Raw genomic sequence first — 8,723 nt, forward strand, 5'->3', positions numbered from 1 at the left:
TGCTTGTTAGTTGTAGTGGCCTTTTCTAGCCTTAAAGCCTGTGAGTGTGTTTCTCCAGCCTTGTGTTGGTGATCGGCTTCAGAGACGGCAGTGCAGAAGCAGTGGAAGGAGGAGATAGTTTTCATAACCCCAGTATCACGGTGGTGAGAGGGGACCTGGCACAGTTGAGGATGCCGGTGTTCAGGGCACTCCTAGTGGGAGAATAGGGCTGGGGAAGATCTCCTGTGTTGTGGCAAAAGAAAAGAATTGTTCAGAGCTTTAACAGAGGTTTGTCTGTGATTAAAACAACTTAGACTGTTAGAAAAGTGACGGTTTTCATATAACAGTGATGGCATATGGTGAAGTCTTAATTGTCAGCCAGATAACCCAGGGAGAAGCTGCTAGGGTGTTGCTATTGGTGACAAACAAGGGAATTAACCAGTGGGTTAGGATTTGGTGTGTGAGCACATTAGTAATTCCAGAAGTTTCGCTCTGATCTTTTATTTTGTATGTGGTTTAGAAAGCGTCGATTCTGGTGTAACTTCAGTTATTCCATCAGCAATGGCTTTTTTTCCGAGTTGTTGGGAATTTCGTAGCTTTACTGTGTTACAGCTTGCTTTTAAAGACAGTTCATAGTCTTAATCTTCTTTTGGCTTAAATCTGAATTCAGGCATTTTAGAATTTGTTGTTGCGTTAATGGGCTCTAGATAAAATCCAATATGGGAATCTCTTCTTTCCTGGTCAGGTGCCTTAAGGCAGTGTGAGTTTGCCCAGACAAATGAGGTGATCGTACCCGAGGAGAAGATTGAGTGAAATAGCTTTTTTGTCCTGATCCGATGCCTTGCATGTCATATCAGTGGTGGATTCTGCTTTCTGTAGGAACTGGACACAGCTGAGATCTTTGTTCTGGATCTAAATTTATGGCTGTTCTTAAGGCAAAAAAAAACCACACAAAAAAAAAACCTAAACCAGCCAAACACCCCACCTCACAAAGCCCTCCAAAATCTCTTCAAGGATCTTTTGATTCCATCTGTGCACAGACAGAATGCTGCTTTGGAACAGAAAATAATTTCTCTGTTCCTTTTGACCCTAATTTTGCCTTGTATGAACCAACCTCAAATGCCATCTTGTAGTTTTCCTTGCAGGATGTGAAGCAGCAGCAGAGAGAAGCAAAGCTGGCTGTTTGCTACCCTTACAAGCATGCAGAACTCAAAAGTGAAGCACGGTGTAAGTTAGACCTGTATTGAGGTTTGTTTTTTTTTTTCAGTAAACTTTAAGGGAAGAAAACATAGTGCTTACAGTCAGTTCTTTGTAAAGGGAAGCACACAGATTCCATTTCTGCGAACTAAACTATTCCATTGCTCCCCAAAATTCCCTAAAGTGTAAAAAAACCCCACCAGTGGCCTTATGTTTTCATCCAATCTGGAGCCTCAAATGTTAATACATGCATATTGTAATGATACGGTTGCTGTATGATGCAACTGTAAGGAGATCTTAAGTTGTTTGAATGCCGTTCATTCTCTGCCTCGGCAGGTTAGGCATCTTTTCAGTTTATCCTTGAATTTAAAATTCACAATCTTTGTTTGTAATGATGAGTGTGCTTAGTTTGCAGTGATTCCTATAATATATTTCTGACTGTAACCGAATGTTAACATAGCTTTTATGTGGCAATAGCTGATGCTTAAATGAAGTATGTACGCATTTAAAGGCTTGATCTCAAAAACAGTTACGTCTGTGTGTGTATTTAATATAGCTTAGCTGCACAGAGACCCGTGGGTTTTAATGAGACTCCTTGTGCGAGAACATGAACTCTTGAGGTAACGGCGAACTAGACCAGGCACTAAGGGTGTGTAAGAAAGCACAGTGAACTCTTCTAGATGGTAAACTTGGAAATTAGGACTGTGCTCTTCCCTGCAGTGTTTGTGAAGGCTTTTGTAATCTCTTAGTGATTTGATTTTTTTTCTTTTGTCTTCTAATTATTCCTAATCTTTCAGTCATTACTTTCTCAAGGTGAATGAACTTTTAAGTCTCTTCTGGTAGTATTTATTGGATGTGAGATGAAAGTCATTTGTGCATTGATGTCTGAAGAGGTTAGCCGTTGCCTTGCTCCTTGTTGTTTTATTTTCCTTCCTCAGTGCTAGTGATCCTGGTTCCACGTGCCACTTCACCGTGCCCCTGCATGGGCAGCTCTTGGTTCTTCCATGGTTTTTTATTCTTCACTTACCTTCCTCCTCTGCACATAGATGTACCCTTTCCTCCCCTGAACACAGATGTACCCTGATTTGAACTCTTTCTCACATCTCAGCTTTAGCAATTGCAAGGCGTTTTAAGTGGTAAATAAGTGCAGGGCAGTTACCCTAGGTGTTAGGTTCTACTTGTTAATGTTGATGTATTTGTCCCTAATGGTTCTTTTAAAATGAAGCTGAGGTAATGACAAAGGGTTTGTGAGCTGCTTGAGGAATAGGTGCAACAGCTGTTTATTTTCAAGTAATTTAGTCCTGCAGTCAGTATGAATTCTACCTCCAGAAGAAGATAGTTAAATATATCAAGAATAGCAGATAAAAAGAAGGTTACATTAATGTTCCTCTGATGCTTTCTGGTATCAGAATCTGAGCCTTTCTCAGAAGTTAAATGAAAAAAATCTTTACTGAATACTTTTAGGGCACTAAGTTCTAATCTGCATAGCTCCTAGGAGGTTAGGAAATTCCTTTCCCTGCTTTTGCTGTCATGCAGGCTATCAAAGGTTGGGATTTCACTCCGGTTGGTACATTCCGGTATTGTGGTAGAGGTGACAGAGCTCCTGTACGAAATTGCTAGTTGGGTGCAATTAGTTTAACTTGTTGACAGACAAAGCTGCAGTTCTTCGACTCGTTTCCATATCTAGCAACAATTCCAACACTCGGTGCAGAAAATGGATACTGTGTTCCTGAATTGGTATTGATGCTTTATTAAAATATGCCATCTGCTCTTAAATATCCAAGTTCATTGGAGCTGAAAATGATAGAATGTAAGGCATTTAACTACTAATTTACATCAGCTCCAACTCCAAATGGAGTTTGTATTATTTCAAAACCTGGTTGTTAAAATTGCTGAGATCTAAATCTCAGCTACAAAGTTTTGGGACCTGTTAGCCTGAGCTCCTTCAGCACTCCTGAATGTCGGCAAGAGTCAGAAACCAAAACTTGACACAGCTGTAAAAACACACAGAGAGCCTGTGGCCTCAGCAAATTCTACTGGTGCAGGCATATTTCAGATATAAATTTTACTCTGCTGTCCCTAGTACTAATGAAGTCAGTTTCTTTTGGTGGGTTTGCAGCCAGGTGTGTCCAGTTCTGTGGCTAACCAGTGCTCTTTACTTAATTTTTCCACTAGTGACATTTCTATCAAACTTTAAAAACAAACAGAAAAATTGGCTTGATGCAATGGCTCAAAGTGTTAATAGTAACGTTAGGCTGGGTAAAAGACTTCCTTTCGATCCTGCTTTGCCAGAGATCTCCACCTTGTGGCTTGCAGTGCAGAGATTTATACTGACTGTTGCAGGCTGGCAGCTGCCTGCTCACTTGGTTAGGGGAATTCAGGCAGTGCTTAGAAATTGCTGCTATGTCTTCTTTAGCAACCTGAATATTAACCTTACCGACCTGAATATTGTGTTTTAGTAACTGTGTGTGTATAAAAGCACTTGTTAGAAGTTTAAGGTTATTTTAACACTCTTAGATGAAGCTGCAGAGTTGATCAGAAGGACTTGTAGATGCTCCCTGGAATGGGATTCAGCTGTTGATTGGACAATAAATATCAGGTTAGAAAAATAAAAACAAACCACTCTCACCCTTCCCCCAAAAAACAAACCCAAAAAACCAAACACCAAAAACCCCAACACCCTTCCCTGCCCCGCTCCCCCTGCACCAGGAACTCTGTACTGCTACTTCTGGGTGCAGTTTGCATGCGGTCTTACAGATCTTTATCCAAAGAACTGTAAATTGTTGCGGGCTCTTTTTGAGAGTGTTAGTCTTCTGTGTTATGGTGGCTGCTTCTGAAATGAATAAGGCTTTTTTTCCCAGTGCAAAACAACAATTCATTTTGTAACCATTCATGATCTAAAAGCTGCAAGAGAGATAAGAGTAGGAGGGGCTGTCAAGCCCAGCGTGCCAAACCTGTGTTAATTTATCTTAACCTCACTTTCCTGTTTTCCCACCAGACCGCTTAGACCCCTGCCCCCTTTTTCTCCAGGAACACATCTAGGTGTCTTTTGAGTTCGTTTATTGGCTCTGCTGTGCGTAGCACAATAGAGTCTTTGTTATACTTTTACCGAGAGCTGTTTATATGCAGCGACCCATAATTTGCTCTCAGTTACCTCGCTGCACATCTGAAGTAACGCCATCAGAATCAATAACGTGGTTCACATCAGTGTAACTAGAGCAGAATGTAGCTCTGGGAGCCTGAGCACCATTTTCTGTCTTTGATACTCTTTTCACAATGAGAAGACTTCAGATGGCTAAAAGAGCCATTTCACCTTAACCATAGCTCCAGGACTTCCTGAACTTGATACAGTCCGGTTGAAGTTATTCTCCCTGTGGAGAACAAAAAGTCTGCCACTTCTGACTAAAGGCTTGGAAATCACAGAGTGAGACAAGTCAGATTCTGGAATGGCTTTGGAAGATGAGAGGACAGGGTGACAGAATTTGAAACCAGCCCTTGATCTGTGTACGAATCGAGCTGTTGCAGTGGGTTCACCTGCAGTGGGAAGCTGCTCTGCTGGAATACTCGGGGTGCTTTTCAGACCTGTCTCTAAGATCTGATGGGATGTCCTGGAGTCATTTTAGGATGTGCAGAACAGAAATGACGTTATCACGGGAGAACAGGGCAGAGCTGGGGCAGAAGGAGAGCAATGGAGGGGGGGGTGAGATGGAGGAAGGGTATTGGAGCAAAATATAGAGAAGGTGGTGGATTGGGATATGAAATAGAGGATAGTGTTTAGTACAGTTGAAAAAGGTTTTAAAAATCCTATGAAGCTGAAGAGGAGAAGGTTTAGTTTGAAATGGTCTATGTATATTTTGAAATGAATAACTTTGCTAGGATATTTTAAGGATAAAAATGTATTTTAAAGACTATTTAGAAAATATAATATATATGCTTTTTTTGTTTAGTAGGATACCACGTATTTTATGATATGTTTTAACTGAACTTAGTGTTTTAAGAACATCACAAAAGAAATAGTTCATCAACCTTGAGCTTTTCTCAAATTGATCAAATGTTCACAGCAAGTTTCCAGTATTTTTTCATTTCATAAATGAATAATAGTATCAGGTACTGTTCCAGAGTAAATTCAGATTCTGTAAATCTTAATAACTTAAATATGCAGGAAAATGCATGTGTATGGAACATTATCTTGAAAATATCTCGACCGTGATACAGTATGCGTGGTGATGCAAATTTAGCTTTACCAGGTCATGGAGTTTTGAAATAGGGGTCTCTTTCTCTGGTTATTTTTGATGTAGTTGTTCTAGAACCAGTGCCTGTGGAACTAACACACCTGGCTGTCTGAAATATAAGCATGTTTGGGGTATGCCAAGGATACCTGGTGTTGAAATCAAGGTATAATATATGCTTGGGTTATTTTCAGCTGCCCTGCCCCAGTTTTCTGTAGAGTCTGGCATAAAAAAAATCAATTTAAATTTTCCAGATGTGTTGGATCCTGTTACTGTAAGGTAGGGTCCTTGGTCAGTTTTGTGCCTCCCTCTGTTGCCTGCAAGAAGTACTGGAAGCTGCCTTATAGCACCTTCTCTAGAAATACTGTTCTCATTATTCCCCACGTTCTGCACCCGTGGGACTCACGTGCCAACATGGATTTTACCATGCCGTGCTTGTAGGTGGAAAGAGCTGCCCCATGTTCCCCAGGCTCTCCAGAACATAGCATAGTTCCCAAAACTCAAACATTGAGCAATGAAATTACTGCTCACCACAACTGCGTGCTTTTTATTTTGATAGTGTAGAGATGATGGTGGAAACAGGACAGTGATCCTTGCAGGACCTGCCGCAGCCTCCAGGCTCAGCAGGACGGGCAGCAGCGGTGTTGCCTGTTGTCACCGTTGCCTGGCTGCTGCCAGTGCTTTGTGTATCACTCACGATCCAGTTTGTGATCTGCCTGTGGTCAGCGCAGGGTTAAGTAACGTGTTGTTATGCTGCATATTTTGGACATTTACATTGTCAGCTTCCTGTCCTTTTGGAGTTTGCCTCAGAATTCCTCAGCTGAGATCAGCTGGTCTGCTTGGCTAAGCCGTTTGAGACTCCTGGGAGCAAGGTATCTCATGGTGTGGGTGTAATTCCTTATTAACAACTCTAAGCTGCTGCAGTGAAAACAAGAATGCACTTCTAAGCGCTGTCATAAATACAGAAAAATGCCAAGACCAGTGTCTCTTCTAAATCGGAGAAATCAAACAAACCATTGAGAGGCTCTGTGTTGTTCCCAGTACATTTTAATCATATTGTTGCTTGTACTTTTTGCTGCTGGTAGAATGTCACTGATATTTTCTGCTTCCTCTTCAGGAATTAATAACTTCACTTTTCCTTATGTTTTTGCTGCCTGCCTGTCTTGAAAGACAATAACATAAGCTCAGTTAAGGTTCTGATGCGGTGCAGGGGGTTGGGGGGCTGCTCATTCCCTTCCCCTCGCACAGCTTCTTTTTGTGTCTCTGGCAGACTCCCCAGCACCCGTGTGTTGTGGCTCTGATTAAACCCGTACGCAGCTGGCGTTGGCTCTCCCAGCTCACCAGCCGCCACTGCCACCTTCTGCAGCATCTCTGGCTGTTCCCGTTCTCCTCTATCAGGAGGCTCTAGTTGCAGGTACCAGGTGGGGTTTGGTGGCTGCTGGTGACAAGAAGAGGTTGGCTGGTTTTCTGCACACATCCAGCTTCCAAATGCTCATTCTGGTGAAACTAAGGAGCGGCTGAAGTGCTGCCTTTTGCACAAATTCTGGACTTGTCTTCACAGGGCACAGGTGGCACAAGTAAGGTCTCTTCGGTACTTGGGATCTCTAACCTTTATTTTGAGGGAGGATTAGTAACTTTGTTTTATTGCTTTGTTTCTGAGAACAAAATGTGAGTGCAGCTTTACGGACTACCATAATTATTTCCAGGAGAGAAAGGGGCACAGTATGCAAGAGAAATTATTTTCTCAGTGACAGCCAGTGCATTCAGGCTAATAGGATCTTCCTCAAGCTTATATCTGTACAACTGTGGTAATTAGTCTTGTTCTCTCTTGCTATCCCGTTAGAAGAGCGTGGTCCTGTTCTCTGGGTTGCCTTCCTTCCTTGGCACTTTCGTTTTGTCAGGTGCAGTGGCAGTTTATTTCTCCACTGGTTGCTTTGCTCTATGGCACTCTGACGGTATTGCTGTTTGCAGGTATGCCTAATTTTTATCTTGCAGAGATATTAGTTTGTCTCTCTACCTTTTCTTACCTGTCTTGTTAATTCTCTTTTGTTTCCTTGACCAGGACCCCTTTCTGTATGTCAGACTGGCACCACCACCTCTCTCCCTTCCCTCCTGTTCCTTCATGTTCACCTAATCCTTTTACAGCCCTTGGTGCCAGCTGTGCCTGCTCTCCGTCCTGGGCGTGCTGCTTCATGGATTGAGTAGGCACATGCTGCCTTTATTCAACACGCTCAGCCAGAACCTCCTGTTGCAAAGGTCCACGAAGTGGAAGCTCAGGATCTGTCCTCTTGGCTGCTTGCTTCAAACCCACCGTTGCATGTTGAAGTGTCTTCATGACTTTGCTTCTTTCAACTCCTGATCTTTCTTTTCAATTCCTTTATTTCTTTATCTGAACACTTGCTTTCCCATCCTAAATCCCAGTTGGATATTGACCATCATCAGTGCTTTCCTCCACTAGTATCCTCATACCTCATCTTTTTTTCCTCTCTGACCTGGACATCACTGATATGTCTTCTGAAAACTGCTGCAAGGATCATCTCTCTGGCTTGTTGCTCACTATGGCATTACAACCCTGTCTCCACCAGTGTTTTTTTTTCCCTTCGATAGCCTGTAGTATGTACCAGGGGAGTGGGCTGGCTATCTGCCAGCGCTGGCAGTCTGGATCAGCTTCTGCAAGCAGCTCTGTCCCACTTTAATTGCTGAACTCCTTCAAAGGCTGGTCTTAAATTCTGCTGCAGACGCAATGTCTTCATGTTTACAATGCGCATATTGCAGCGCCTTGTAGCCTGGATAGGTAAGTGGGTTGCAAATGTTTGTATTTTCCTGCTAGAACTCAGTTTACTTTGTTATTTCATTTTCAGACTTTTCTGGCCTATTTTATCCATTTGTAAAGCTGGCAGCTCTATGAAGCCCTTGTCTTTGACACCTTTTGCTAACAAAGCCCACAGGACGACAAATGAGAATGATCAGGAACTGCAAATGCAACCCATTCAATAATTCCAGTGCTCGCTTTCATGCTTGGTTGCTTCTTTGATTTCTTTTGCTACTTTAGTATAACCAACAGCATATGATACTTTTGTACACATCTAGGCAAACTTGTGTGTTTTTCTGTTTTCTATTCTGGTTTGGGAATCTCAGTAGATTCCAGATTCTTTCTCTTCCCTGTCTGTGCTCAGTTGTTGTGTCTTCCTCTTCTGTGTCTGATCATTCACAGCAGTTATGGAATCACAGACTGGTTTGGGTTGGAAGGGACCTTAAAGCCCATCCAGTGCCACCCCCTGCCATGGGCAGGGACCCCTCCCACTAGCCCAGGGTGGC

The 8,723-nt window shown here is 42.5% G+C and overlaps 1 protein-coding gene across 1 annotated transcript in view; it reads left to right on the forward strand.

The window, feature by feature from the left end:
• Positions 1-8,723, forward strand: part of LOC104472322 (ubiquinol-cytochrome-c reductase complex assembly factor 1) — a gene marked incomplete at its 5' end in the record, with an annotated part of 45,148 nt that overhangs the window by 22,042 nt on the left and 14,383 nt on the right. The gene's annotated exons all lie outside the window — the stretch shown is intronic.

Source organism: Pterocles gutturalis, unplaced genomic scaffold (genome assembly GCF_000699245.1).
Source record: "Pterocles gutturalis isolate BGI_N339 unplaced genomic scaffold, ASM69924v1 scaffold38761, whole genome shotgun sequence".
In the NCBI taxonomy this organism is placed as follows: domain Eukaryota; kingdom Metazoa; phylum Chordata; class Aves; order Pterocliformes; family Pteroclidae; genus Pterocles; species Pterocles gutturalis.